At 46.4% G+C, this 13,187-nt stretch overlaps 1 protein-coding gene and 1 non-coding gene across 2 annotated transcripts in view; both read right to left on the bottom strand.

Moving 5' to 3' along the window:
- LOC125722564 (cytohesin-2-like) overlaps positions 1 to 13,187 on the bottom strand; it is a 178,490-nt gene that overhangs the window by 139,176 nt on the left and 26,127 nt on the right. The gene's annotated exons all lie outside the window — the stretch shown is intronic.
- trnal-uaa (transfer RNA leucine (anticodon UAA)) lies at positions 12,388 to 12,470 on the bottom strand. Its single transcript has one exon. It is a non-coding gene; the product is annotated as a tRNA-Leu (tRNA).

The raw sequence follows: 13,187 nt of genomic DNA, 5'->3' as shown, positions 1-13,187 counted from the left end.
TTGTAGTGGGTTGAGCTTGGTTGTGTAACTGACGCAATAGCATGTGGATTTAATTATTTATTTAAATATTTTTTTTTGTCTTCTTCCCCGGGGGTTGGTTGTGTAACTGCTGCAATGGTATTTGTATTTAATTATTTATTTATTATTTTAAATGATTGTGGCTTAGGGGGCATGGGTTGGTTGTGTTAGTGATGCAATGGTATTTGGATTTAATTATTTATTATTTTAAATGCTTATTTTAAATGTTTATTATTTTAAAATGATATTGAGGAGAGTGCTTATGAGTGTGTATTATTTTAAAAATGATATTGATGAGAGTGCTTATGAGCGTGTGTTATTTGAATAAGTTATTATTATTATTATTTTGTGGGGCGCGGGCGGGAGTGAGCGTGGCTGGGTTACCTGATGGAGCGCGAGCGTACGGTGTGCGGTAGCGTGGTAAGGTCCCCGGGCTTCGGAGAATCAGCAAAGGACTTATTCACATACTGGTGCGGTAGCGCGGAAAGGTCCGCACGGCTTTGGATAATCCTCGGAGAGAGCGATGCGGGAGAGCTGAGAGGCGTGCTGCTGCGCGAGTCTGAGAGAAACTGTGAGAGACTGTGGGATAAAATGGTAAAGTTGGAGCAAAGAATGAGAGGAGGAGGTGCAGGGTCTATCGTCCAATAAAAACGCTCGGCGCTAGTTTTGACCGTGTGTTTTTTCCTCACGCGAGCGTTTGTATCACATCGGCGTATGGCGCCAATTTGTAAAGGTCATAAGTCGAGACATACATCGAGTCTGTCAATTTGTCCGCCAGTAAATTCTGCAGGGCCGTGCCACCTGGCCATCGAGGCGCCCCCCTACCCGGCCACGCGGGCCATACATCGAGTCTGACACTTTTGCCCTCCAGTAAATTCTGTTTAAAGTTTTGTTTTCACATACGTCCCAAATTACAGATAATTTTCTTACACAGGCACGAGTAGCATCATCAAGGCCGTACCACCTGGTCATACATCAAGTCTGACAATTTGCCCGCCAGTAAATTCTGTTTATAGTTTTGTTTGTCATACATGACCGTGCAGATATGGGGTGACAGAGACAATTAAATTGTATTACGTCGAGCGGGGGGCCTTTTCCTCCTTACCAAAGTTTGTACCAGCCAAAGAACCACAAGTTTCATCGAGACCTTACCCGGTAAGTATATTATTTCTTTTATTCCTGTTATAAAAATGCTATTCAATTAAAAAATAACATTCTAATAATAGGTATTCTCTTTTTTTTTTTTTTCTATGTACGAGAGAGAGAGAGAGACTACGCCGACCGGTCAAGAGAAAATCTGCGAGAGAATCAACAGGTATGGACGGAGCAACACCCCCAGCGGCTATACCCGAAGCCTTATTAAATGAAATAGCCATTATCAACAATGCTAATAATGAAAATGATGCGGATTACTCTGCTCAACACGACTCGCCACCAGCGGCGTCTGCTGAAACACTGGCCCAGGACCCCTGTTTTCTCCCATCCTTAGAGACATTAACAAGCATGTTAAATGAAAGGGGTTCTGAAGCAGAAGCGGGGCTACCCCCCACCGACGAGGTCGCATGGTCCCCCGCGGATTCTGAATTGTGGGAGGCCTTGTCAGACGTGGAATTTCTTCTCGATGCTGAGGAGATTGAAAATGAATTTGGGCTGGGACAATTTGAAAATGTTCAACAGGAAGGTGGCGGTGCCGTCGGTGACGTGGATCCCCAGCCTGACGGGGTCCTTCATCGCCGCAGATTCAATAACGTACAGATTAGGCGGATTCTAAATATCCCGCGACCTAGAAACGAAGGCAATTTCCGCGAGTACTATGAAAATGTAATCGAGGGGTTTCAAAATATTGTGAATGAGGCGATTCCTTACGCCGTATGGGGAGCCTATATACAGGTCACCCTGCGCGCTGACTTTTTAAACGACGAGCTGTCGCAAATTGTACGGTATGGGGTGGGGGAGCTGACAGACTTGCAGCAGCTGCTGGATCGCCTGGTACAGTCTAATCAAGAGATTTTAAACGATTCCAACCTAGAAGTAATCGTAGACGTAATAAATATCCCACGCGGCGGCGGGAACAAACGTAAACTACAGACCATGTTAGCTTCAGAAATAATTTCTAAAAAAGCCAGACACATGTTTATCATTAATAACAACACCAACGCGTGTTTCGCCATAAACTTGGCGCATCTGCTGCACGAAAACTTTACTGACGCCGAGGCTGAAAAGCTCGGCCTGGAGTTACAGGAGAAAGCGGGATTCACCCCCGATCACGCAGTCGCTTTGAATGACATTATCAATTTCGAGAAAATCATTGATTGCAAAGCAGTGGTGTATTATCAACAACCTTATTCAAACAATCTCCAAATTTACCAGACACCCACGCCTAGCGACGGTAGACGGGCGGTGTATTTCTTTTTACACAATCAGCATTTTTACGGCATTAAAAGCGTAAAGGGCTTCTTAGGCGTGGGGTACGTTTGCCCGAGCTGTTTCAAAGGGTACGATTCGCCTCACTCTCATCAATGCGAAAAATTTTGTAGCGTCTGTCAGACTAATTGCAGAGAAGGTGAAAGCACACCGGCGATACTATGTGAGCGTTGTAATTTCAGATGTTTAAATGACACCTGCTTTGAGCGCCACCGTACGCCTAGGGTCTGCCCAGTTAGGGGGGAGCTCGCTACCCCCTGTGACAAGTTCAGAAAATGCAAAGCCTGCGGGCTCAGATACTACCTCACTCCCGAGAACCCAAAACCGCACTCGTGTAAAGCGGAAAAATGTAATATCTGCGACGCTAAACTCCACACGGCCGTGTCAGACATATCCACCCCACATCTCTGCTATCTAAATCCACCCGAGAAGCCTAACATAGGGGAACGGGCCGAAAGGGGTGAGGGGTGTAAAAAGGCCACCGAATATGTGTTTTTTGACTTTGAAACATCTCAGAGGTCGGGTACCCATATCCCGGTGTACGTCTGCGCCATCTCCGATCAGAACGAGACAATGACCGCCGAGGGGCCCAACTGCGCGCTACAGTTTCTCAGACATTTCAGGGCGCCCTGTTATAGAGGCGTCTGTTTCATTAGTCACTACGGTAAGGCATTCGATAATTACATCATACTGAACGCGATGGTGAAGGAAGGCGTGGAACCGCGTGTGGTATCGCAGGGGAATAAAATCATTCTCATCCTGGACAGCCTGTTTGAGCAGAGGTACATCGACAGTCACTCCTTTCTAAGCATGCCGTTGAGAAAAATCCCCGATTCGATGGGATGCTCGACTCAGATGCGAAAAGGCTATTTTCCGCATCATTTCACAGACGTGGAAAACTTTAGTTACGTGGGACCCTACCCCCCTCCCGATCAATTTGGGCCCGATCAAATGTCCACCAAAGAACGCGACAAGTTTTATCAATGGTACGACGCTGTAAAGCACCAGACCTTTAATTTTCACAAAGAGATGATCGCTTACTGTAAGAACGACGTGGAGATTCTGAGAGAGGGCTGCTTGCGCTTCCTGCGGGAGTTTAAAACGCTCACGGGTTGCGATCCCTTCTCCGCGGCCACCATCGCTTCGGCCGCGTTGCTAGTTTACAGGACAAATTTCCTGCCCAGAGATACGATCGCGATCCCGGATGTATGGGATTACAGGAGGCAATACAAAAGTTATTCGAGCGTGTCCATCCAGTGGCTGGAATTCATCGGGCGCGCGCGCGGCATCGAAATTCGACACGCGCTGCGCGGGGGTGAAGTGAGTGTGGGGCGCTTTCACTTAGACGGATACGCCGAGATTGAGGGGGAGAAATGGGCTTTCGAGTTTCTAGGCTGTCAGTTTCACGGCTGTCCTACCTGCAACAACGAACACGATATCTGACCCCTGACCCGCGAGAGCTTCGGTGCCCTGTACGTTAAAACAAGGGAAAAACTCGAGTCGTTGCGCCAAGAGTTTAATATGAACGTGGAATCCATCTGGGAACACGAATGGGCTCACGCTAAAACTGACGACCCACAGGTACAGCGTTTCCTGTCAGACTTTGAGCCCCCTGAGCCCCTAAGGCCGCGAGAAGCGCTTTTTGGGGGTCGGACGTCGGCCATTCGCCTGCGTTACGACGTCACGGGGCAAGAGCGCGTCCGCTACGTGGATTTCACGTCGCTGTACCCGTACACTCTGGCTAAATGTGAATTCCCCGTGGGGCACCCGGAAATCATTCATTCGAATTTTAAGCCTCTGAATGAATACTTTGGCCTGATCAAAGCCACGGTCAACACCCCGCGCGAGCTGTTTTTCCCCGTCCTACCCAGCAGACTGCCAAATGGGAAACTGGTGTTTACACTGTGCAGGACGTGCGCGATCGAGAACAGACAGGAGGGGGCGTGCGGGCATTCCGACGCAGAGCGGGCATTGATAGGCGTGTGGGTAACTGCGGAGCTAAATCTGGCTTTAGACAGGGGGTACTCGCTCGTTAAAATTCACGAAGTGTGGCATTTTCCCCAGACCAGCGGCGACCTGTTTAGAGATTACATTAAAACCTTTCTCAAAGTGAAGCAGCAGGCTTCGGGCTACCCCGACGACGCGACCGATGACGTGGGTCGCAGGGAGTACATAAAAAACTATCTCGAGCGTGAGGGGATCGAATTGGAGCCCGATCAGATAGTGTCTAATGAAGGGAAGCGGCAAGTGTCCAAACTTCTGCTTAACTCTCTGTGGGGTAAACTGGCGCAGAGGAGCAACATGCTCCAGACATGTATAGTGTCTGACCCGGGGGAATTTTTTAATTTTTTCTGCTCGGACCTGTACGAGATTTCCAGCTTCGCGTTTGTCAACGACGAGGTCGCCCTCATCCGCTGGCGTTTCAAGTCTTCCTACAAAGTGCCGCCGGGAAAGACTAACATATTCATAGCGTGTCAAACTACCGCGTGGGGTCGGTTGACGCTTTACAAAGAACTGGAAAGATTGGGGCGGAGGGTGCTGTATCACGACACCGACAGCATCGTGTACATAAGCAGGCCTGGTGAATATGACCCGACCTTAGGCAATTACCTGGGCGAGCTGACGTCCGAATTAGCCCCCGACGAATACATTGCTTCGTGGGGTGCGCTGGGACCAAAAAGTTACTGTTACCGACTCAACAACGGGAAAACACAAATGAAATGTAAGGGTATAACTCTAAATTACGAAACCTGTCAAAAGGTAAACTTTGACAGTATGATCGGATTGATTGAAAACTACATCGGAGGTTGTAGGAATAACCCCGCTATAATGACGCAGTACAACAAAATCGAACGCGACATGAAAAGCTTTCGCCTGTTTAATAGGCCTCTAGATAAAAAGGTCAGGGTCGTCTACGACAAACGCAGATTGCTGGCTAGCGGGGAAACTCTGCCTTTTGGTTACTGAAATGTAAAACTAGCAGCATCGCAAAAGGGCTTTTAAAGTTTTTTCTAAAAATCAAAGATGTTCATTTGTTTTAAAATGAAAAGTTTTTTTCAAAGATGTTTTTTAAAATCAAAGTAAGATGTACAAATGTTTTAAACTGAGAAATGTTCCTAGTAAGATGTTTTTAAAAATGAAAAGTTTTTTACAAAGATGTTTTTAAAATGATCATAGTATGATGTTTTTAAAATGTTCATAGTAAGATGTTTTTAAAAATGAAAAGTTTTTTCCAAAGATGTTTTTAAAAATGAAAGATGTTTTAAGATGTTTTTAAAATGTTCCTAGTAAGATGTTTTTTATTTTCAAACTTGTGTACTGAAATGTTTTGTACATTTATCACAAGAGTTTTTATTAAAAACTTACCCATGCACTCTGTGTCTGTGAAAGCTGACACCCCTCCAGCAGTGGTTTGCACGTGTGTGTGTGTGTGTGTGTGTGTGTGTGTGTGTGTGTGTGTGTGTCCTCGGAAAGATTTAAAAGATTAGGGCAGTATTTACCGTTTCGTCAGTGTGTTTTTTTTTTTTTTGCAAAATGATGGGTAGCGGCGTGAGAGAGGTCGACTTTGATCACCGTTTAGAACTCCCGTTTACGGCTATAATCGCAGGGGCAAGTTCTTCGGGGAAAACCTATTGCACTAAAGAAATGCTTTTAAATCAGAGTCACTGTTTCATAGGGGGCCCCGTTAAAAAAATTGTGTGGTGTTTCGCTTCCCATCAGCCGCTTTATGATGAACTACGCGATCGGATCAGCGAAATTGAATTTATACAAGGGCTTCCCAAAAGCTGGGAGGATGAGGAGCGCTTCCCCTCAGGCTCCTTGATAATCATCGATGATTTGATGGACAGCGCGTCCGAAAACAAACTCGTGGCAGAAGCTTTCACGAGGTTCAGACATCACCGTCAAATCTCGGTCATCTACCTGGTGCAGAACGTATTTCACCAGGGCAAGTACAGCAGGACTATAGCCCTAAATACGACTTATTATTGTCTGTTTAAGAATGTGCGAGACAGAATGCAAATCAAAGTTTTAGCTCAGCAAATGTTTCCTTGGCAGAAAAAGTTTTTTCTAGATGCCTACCATGAGGCCACAGGGCCCGCGCACGGCTATTTATTGGTCGATTTGAGAGCCACGTGCCCAGAAGAGTTCCGACTCAGGACCGGATTATTACCGGGGTCGTTACCCATCGTCTTTCTACCGGCGAGCCATTGATTTATCACTACTAAGCTATGTCCGAACATCTCAGGAAACACCTGCCGACCCTTAAAGTTTTACAGAGGACGAGGGGGGTGAAACGTAAAAAGATTCTTACGGCTGACCCATCTAACGACATAATTTTGGCTCTCTCCGAAATCTGTCTCAATCTCATAAGAGGTCGCATACCTTTAACCGTAGCTCAATTTACCAAACTCAAGAAACAGAAAATATTGATTAAACTTTTCGCATGTAAGAAAAACAGCGTCGCTAGGAAACGCGTGGCAATTCTTCAAAAAGGAGGATTCTTATTACCGCTCTTATCAGTGGCTCTGCCATTCGTTACAAGCCTGTTTGCCGGTAAGACGGCTAACTAGCCTTTTCCAGCAACATGAGCCAAGTCAAGAAAATGTTTATGCTCAGCCCCCAGCAACTGCGTACGCTGACCCAGAGGGCGACCCCGCATACCATCGGGGAATCGGCCCTGGGTGAACTCGAACACCAGATGCAGGGTTTAATAAATCAGCCGGCTATGCATCTGGATGAAAAAGTGAAGAGATACAACCAATTGCTACAGAGGTATCTGAATCTAGCCCGAAAAGAGGAAAATCAGGGGCGAGAAATTGTCCTTACAGAGCGGAAAGAAAAAACGGAGGAGGAGGAGGAGGGGAGACAGCCTGACGGCGGCGGCGCGACTGGGGACAAATCTGTACAGGAAGTTATCCAGCAAGTGGCGCCTAGGGCTAGAAAGAACGTGGGGTACATCTTGCATAAACTGCTCGATTCCGACGGGGCGGTACGTTGGACCCAGTCGGGTGAACTCATCATCAGAGATAGACCCATTAAAGGTTCCCATATTTTAGATTTGATGAAAACTTTATCGCAGCCTAAATCCCACGCCGGCGGATATCCTAAAGGCTGGGAACCCTTTTTAAACGTGATATCAGAATTAAACATCCCCCTCACGAGCGTGGGTAACATCCAAGCCAGGAAAGCCCTAAGTCATCTTAAAGATTACGGCGGAAGGGATCCCCCGCCTCCCTCCTCCCCTCCTGTGAAACAGAACCTCGGGAGACGTAGAAAACGTATTGTTGACGACTCACCACCACCGCTTGAGGGAACCCCTCACACAGCGCGCGATTCCTCCCCAGAATATCGTTTATGGCCTTATGCTCCGTGGATAGATTACAACGATTAAGTGTTTTATATACGTGTGTGAAAAAGAATTAAAACGCCTGTAACGCGTCGGTTAATAAAATGTAAAATTTATTGAATAAAGGGTGTCACGTTTTTATTTTTTCCCCAACATGAATCTAACAAGCATAACAATCTTTAAATAGTTTTAACGAACATACATTTTGCGGCTTTGAAAGTTTATCGGCATTAACACGGCTAATACACTTGTGATATTTCTTGATAAACTCGGATACTAGAGCGTCGTTTTTCCTCAAGTCGTCAGAGTACAACATCATAGTCTCTTGAAATGAAAGTCCCTTGAAGCGCCGGTAGAGGAAAAAGGCGACGTGGGCCCCGCACGTGGAAGAAAAGTCATGTTGAACTTGACGCGTATTATACCTTATTTCGGTAGCGTGCCTCCCCAAGAAGCTCATAAAACTCTTTGGGTAGTAAGGGGAATCGGGGGGATAACCGTAAGAATCAAAGAAGGAGGCTTTACCCTCTTGGGGCTCCAAAATTATCCCGATCCAGTGTTCACCCTCTCTATTCTGGTCATGCGTGTTTGCGACCAGAAAAGCGGGCCTGGTCTCTATGCGGGTGGGTAATAAATCGCTAGGCCACACGCCTCCAAAAGCATCCCCCAGCAGGGGCCGTAAAACGCATTCCAGCTGGTGAGTGTTCATGATGATGATGATGATTAAAAGTCCACCAAAACCTGTCTCTTGGCGTTTATTTCAATCACGCTGTCGAAGCAGGCGTAGACGATGAGACTCATGGTTCGAGGTAGTGGGGCTCTGAACCTTAAATCCAGACGGCACGTGCCGCTGATGGCGGGTGACAGGGCACCGCCGTCCAGCTCGTCGTCTCGGGAGAGATTGAGAGCAAATAGCGAGTATCCGTTTTCAAAATCCTCGCGGTTGATGCATAAGGGCGAATCCTTTAAATGCCTGTTTGTAGCCAGGAAAAGGTTGTAAAACTCTCTGACCGACTGCCTCGCTCTAAAATCGGGCTGGAACGGTTTGCTGGGTATGTGTCGCCCGTTGACTGAGAGGCTCAGAAATTCCAGGTCACAATGCTGAAACCTGAACGGGTTTCTGTTTCGCGTGCCCACGAACGCGGCGTGGTCCACGATCCCCAAAACGATGTAGCGCGGTAAGTTGCCCAGGAAGAGGTTGTCCTGCGGGCAAACCCGCGATTGTGCGGGCAGCGTATAATTTTTAACGACTACCCTGCTTATAGGGTACAGGGCGTTTGCTTTCATGAGAGCGGCCGAGTGACCCAGTGACACCGCCGGGGAGACCTCCACTTTTTTCACAAACAGGCTGGCCCTCAGTATTTTCAGCTCGTAATCGGTGTCATTTCTACACATGAGACTAAAGTCGCTTTTAGCCTTTACAAACTTTAAGCGTATATCCACGTTGTTTAACAGCATTCGTTCGCTGAAAAAAATATCGGCGTGTATAGGACCCATCAGAGAAAACTCCTGAGAGTTTCTACAGAAGGCGGCTCGCTTCTGTAACCCCACGTTGGGGCCCTGCGCTGAGACGTCCACGCTATCCAAGTCGCCCCCGACGTCTTTGTACCAGAGCCCTGCCGAAAACTGACTCTCTAGCGTATCCGTAGAAAAATTGAGCAGGGTCTCTATGACTGACCTATAGGGGTGCGTGGCCGACGAAGAACTGATCAGGACGTCGTTCAGACTCACATCCAGCTGGGAGAATATGCCGTTTAGCGGGTACTGTATAATACCGCAGGGGTCGGCGTCAAGCAGGGGGGCTCCATCGGCCCTAACGATCTTGAGCCTTAGATATAGCAGTGTAGAGTTGAGGTCCACATAGAAATTGCCCGACCCCGGTATTAGGAAATCCAAAACATCCTGATCGGTAATGGAATTTAATGGGTTGATTTCTACATAATTGGTCTGATCTATGGATAATTGCGTCATAGGGGCCGCAAACAGGTCCAATTCAGATTTGGTACATTCAGCCGAGAGCCGGTGAGCTAGAGCCATTCTTGTTTACGCTGCGTTTTCTCTCTCTTAAAATATGTCCCCGGGGGGTTTCTTGTTTCTCTTAGCTGGTCGAGACTTGGGAATCCTGACGACTCTGCCAGGTTTTTTTTTTTTTACGACTTTCCTGAAGGGCTCTCGTTCTACTCCCCCTCCTCCTCCGAGACAGGAATAGCAGACCCGACCCTTCCTGCTTGGGGTCAGCTGTGTTTGTAAAACGGCCGCTGACTACAGAGCTGGCGAGATCCGAACCTATTCCTTTGACCGCCGATTTCAAATGAGGTTTCGCTATGTCGACCCCACGCTTAAGAAAGGGTAAAACAAATCTAAAAGCCCTACTGAGCATGGACCCCAACCCACGCCCGTACATCACGGGGCTCCCCGCAAAACCGGGGAGCCCATGTCCCGCCTGACTGGTGTAATACGTAATAAATCTCTGTGGATTGTGGTAAGCCATTGTTTTCTTTTTTTTTTAAACGGGGCGAAAGTGTAGCTTGACGATCGTTTTTCCGTAGGAGAAATTAATCAGAGTATTCTGATCGTTCTTTATCTCGATATGCAAATTCTGTAGGCTCTGCTTGTTCACCGGTACGTACTGCAGCTTGTGGAACGGCAAAGTGACTACGTCGCCGAACGCACCGTCTATTTTAACGGTTCTGAGGAGCGGGACTACAAATTCCCCCACGTGCTGCGGTTCCACGATGTTACAGTAGACGTACATATTGTAGAATCCCGCGTGAATGTCGCCCGGGTAGGGTGAGGTCGACCCGCTACCTCCTCCTAGGTTATACCACTGACCCGGCTCAAAGCCCAGCATGTAGGCCAGAGTAGGTTTAAATTGGATCTTGTATTTATGGTTTCCCGTCATATTAACCCTTCGTGTAATCTCGCTGTATGAGAAGGAAACTTCGGTACCTAATTTTTTTAACGTAGCGTTGATTTCTGTCACAATCTGTTTCAGAGATTCATAATAGCCCACTTTAATTTTCCGAGGAAAAAGGTAAGGTAGGTCCACTAAAGGATCGGCCTCTCTCTTTGCCTCCGCCTCCGTATCCCGCAATTCAAAAGTATTATCCGGGTGTGTAACATTTCGCCACGTGTAACAATACATGATTTCAGCCAGAGCTACTTCGTAAGGCCCCCGTAGCTCTATAGGTCGCGAGAGCATCACGGTGTAATCCGAACTCTGGTTATCGGGGAAGATGGAGAGACAAGAGTTTGACGGTAGCGTGAGGTAAAAAGAGGGGCGGGCGTCCATTTTCTTTTTTTTTCTTTTTTTTCTCTTTTTTAAAAAATTAAACCTGTATCAAGTCCGACCGCGGTATCCACGAATCGAACCTCGAGGGCCAACCCTGCCAATGTACTAAAATCCACTTTTTCCCCTTTCTGTCGGTCTTTGAGCCTATAACCTTCTCGACCTTGAACGCGCGTCTCGGAGATATTTTGACTTTCTGCAGCTCCGCTTCATAGAATGTTCCCTCGAGTATTTCACCGCTCACGTCCCTCAATTTATATACCGGTGGGGATCTGGGTACACGTTCGCATATGACAAAGTACTCGTCCGTAAATGTCTGCTCGTACTTTTTGTCAAATATCTGACTGTGCTTGGAGACTCTCACAGTGTCCCCTATGTTAAACTTAAAACGTGGCCGTGTGCTTTTTTTCTTCAGGGGACCGTATAGATTATCAAATACTAGATGAGCATTATCGAGCGTGACCTCGGAAGGTTTCATTTTAATAGCGCTGTGAAATGACTGGTTGTACCCCTTTATTAGATCGTCCAACACGTCCACATATCGCCGGGTGTTTTTAGCCGTAAAGTACCTGTACATCCTCTCTTTTAACGTTCGATTAAATCTCTCTACGACGGAAGCTTTAAGTTCACTAGCCGTAGTGAAATGGGTGATTTTATGAGTTTTTAAAAGTTTCTGAAAAGTCCCATTTAAAAACTCCTTACCGGCATCCGTCTGTAGCTTGAGGGGGACGCCCCCCTCGGTTAAAATAGAATCAAAGGCCTCCTTTACAGCTTCCCCAGTCTTGTTTCTTATAGCACGCGCGTAGGCTTTTTTAGAAAAAACATCAATCACCGTAAGGAGGTATTTTAACCCCTCGTTGTATTTGGCCAGCCCTTGCATGTCGCATAAATCGGCCTGCCACTGATACATGGCTCTCGGAACAAACACTCTGTTCCTGGGGAAATTCTTTTTAACCGGTTTATGTAAAGTATAACTGTCTTGCATAGACAGCCAGTCTCTGATGTCATCAGCAGCCACTTTTTTCCCCGTATCTTGCTGCACGGCTCTCTGCAGTCTGGAGACACCTCCGTATGACCCCGGTTGGCTGGGGTCATAGTACGAACTGCTCAAGACGCGAGCTGTAGTCTTGGCAACAGACATGCTTTTCACACACTGAGTGGGGGGAGAGCGGGGTGCGGCGTTTTATAGCTGACTGTGGATGGGGGTTGTTAAGAGACTGAGTGAACATCAGTGAAATTTTGTGTGTTTTTTCTACATTTAACCCATATTGTGTAGTTTGTTTTTTAATTATTATTATTTTACAAAAGAGTTTAGCTGGGGTGGGGATCGAACCCACGCGGACATACGTCCATTGGATCTTAAGTCCAACGCCTTAACCACTCGGCCAACCTGCTCAGCATTTTTACCCGTTATTTTACAAAGACTATTACAACGGTATTCAAGTTTTAATTTTTTTTTATTTTTGCAATTAGTGAAAGATATATATATATTTTAAAAAAGCTGGTATACAATTTGTGAAGGTTACATTTTCAAAATGCAGGTATACATTTAGTTACAGCCGTGACAGTTGTTGAGGTAGATTAGCGATGTCACATGCAGTAAAGTGGATATAGTGGCTTTTTCAACGATACATGTATGTAGAGTAGAAAGCATCTGATTAACATCGATAGGCTGCTTATCATGAAATTTAGAGGTGACTACATCTACTATTAAAGCGTAAAATACAAAAATGTGATTACAGTCAAATTCATTGTCAGGAATACAAGATAGACAAGCGCGTATGAGACTTTCGGGGGAATGTCTTTCACCCTCTGACATCAGTTGAGTAAGTAAATCCATCCCCCGCTGATAATTTTCTCCGACTTGAGAAATCTCAAATAACACTCTATGAAAGCAGCAACAAGCATAATCATCCCGACAATCACTTTTATCAATAGCACGCAACAATAGTGGACTAACTTTTTCTAAAAAAACATTTAACATAAACCGCCGTAAGGGTCTGCTGATACCGTTCCCCATCGCAAGATGCTTTTTGTTTTAGTCTCGGGCCTCCCAACGAGTCAGAAATTCTTCTTCCAGGATCTGCTTAAACGCTGGGTTCTGTTCAAACA

The sequence above is a fragment of the Brienomyrus brachyistius genome, unplaced genomic scaffold, assembly GCF_023856365.1.
Source record: "Brienomyrus brachyistius isolate T26 unplaced genomic scaffold, BBRACH_0.4 scaffold40, whole genome shotgun sequence".
NCBI lineage: Eukaryota > Metazoa > Chordata > Actinopteri > Osteoglossiformes > Mormyridae > Brienomyrus > Brienomyrus brachyistius.
This window is presented reverse-complemented; position numbering and strand designations above follow the sequence as displayed.